The sequence below is a fragment of the Nanorana parkeri genome, unplaced genomic scaffold (genome assembly GCF_000935625.1).
Source record: "Nanorana parkeri isolate BGI_ZX_2015 unplaced genomic scaffold, ASM93562v1 scaffold1180, whole genome shotgun sequence".
NCBI classification, from domain to species: Eukaryota; Metazoa; Chordata; class Amphibia; order Anura; family Dicroglossidae; genus Nanorana; species Nanorana parkeri.
Window position 1 is genome coordinate 214,649 of NW_017307448.1, and position 1,507 is coordinate 216,155.

At 47.8% G+C, this 1,507-nt stretch overlaps 1 protein-coding gene across 1 annotated transcript in view; it reads right to left on the reverse strand.

The window, feature by feature from the left end:
* Positions 1–1,507, reverse strand: part of LOC108796840 (brain-specific angiogenesis inhibitor 1-like) — a 368,891-nt gene that overhangs the window by 178,108 nt on the left and 189,276 nt on the right. The gene's annotated exons all lie outside the window — the stretch shown is intronic.

The window sequence follows — 1,507 nt, forward strand, 5'->3', positions numbered from 1 at the left end:
CTAGGGTAGTTCAATATGTTTCAATTAGCTTTTGTATTTGTGTTTTTTCCCATTTGTTGTGTCTTTAGATCATTATTTGTGGACTGTCACTCTATTTGTTGTATTACCGCTGTGGTTTTATTTCCTTTCTGGGAAAAACATGTCAAATAATGAGGATATTAGGAGGACACGTCCATGAAAGATGAAAGAAGCTTCTGTAACCTTTTTGAGCATTTAATACCCCATTAGTCGGGATCCGCTTCAGCTGCGGTGTCTCAGTATACCGCGAGCTGTAGCTCCCTATATACTGAGCATAGGGTGACGGGAGGACGCTAGTTTGTGTCCTCCCGTTACCCTAAGGAGAGCTGTGGGGAAAAGCCCTAACCCCATAATTCTCCTTTAATTCTGAGACCACCCCATCACTCAGAGGGAAGTAATCAGTGTGGCTCCCGATCATGTGATAAGCATAGCAGCCAATCATGGTTATTACCACAAGGTTTGTTTACAAATGTGCTACCTGGGACGGAGAGGGGCAGAGTGACAGCTCAGGGGTGCAGCAGCTGACTTGTCAAACCGCCAGCACCGGGGGAAACGCATGATGCTAATGCAAAGCGGGGGGCATCCAGAACCGCCCCCAGCATTCAAAAGCGGTCGGTAGTCCGCCTCCATCCAGGCCTGCTCTGCCTTCTGGCATGCTGCCGCACTGTGGTTAAGATTGTAAGGGGGAACTCTGATGTGTAGAGGGGGATCCTAATGTGAAGAGGGGGGACTCTAAAGGGATGAAGGGGGATGTCTGACGTAAAGTGGAGGGACTCTGATGCAAAGTAGAAGGACTCTGATGTGAAGTGGGGGGACTCTGTTGTAAATGGAGAACTCTAGTGTGTAGAGTGGGCTTCTGAAGTGAAGTTTGGGGAGTCTGATGTGAAGTGCGGGGACTCGGTTGTGAAGTGCGGGGTCTCCTGAAGTGATGTGCGGGGACTCGGTTGTGAAGTGCGGGGACTCGGTTGTGAAGTGCGGGGTCTCCTGAAGTGAAGTGCGGGGACTCGGTTGTGAAGTGCGGGGGCTCCTGAAGTGATGTGCGGGGACTCAGTTGTGAAGTGCGGGGGCTCCTGAAGTGATGTGCGAGCAAAGAGAGAGTTCTGATGTGTTAAAGGGGGTTCCTGATGTGAAGGGGAGACCCTATGTTCCCATGTAATTTTATTTGTGGGGTTTTCCCTTCATTCATTCTTACCAGACCCCTCATCTAGGATAAGGGTGTGGGCTGGAATTCAGAAAGGGGGAGGGGACCAGATTGGAAAGCCTCAAAGTTTTGGATACATTTTAAGGATGTCGCGACATACAATCATTGAAAAACTGAAACATTCTTCAATATAAATATCAGCTGAAAAAAGCATTTTTTTTAATCACCATTTTGGTCTCTCCGCCACCCTGTAGCTGGCAGACTTTAGAACCACGTGTGCCAAAAATGTTTTTGAGAGAAAATGAGAGTGGCCGATATATAAAACTGAATGTCTATTTCCTACTCTTA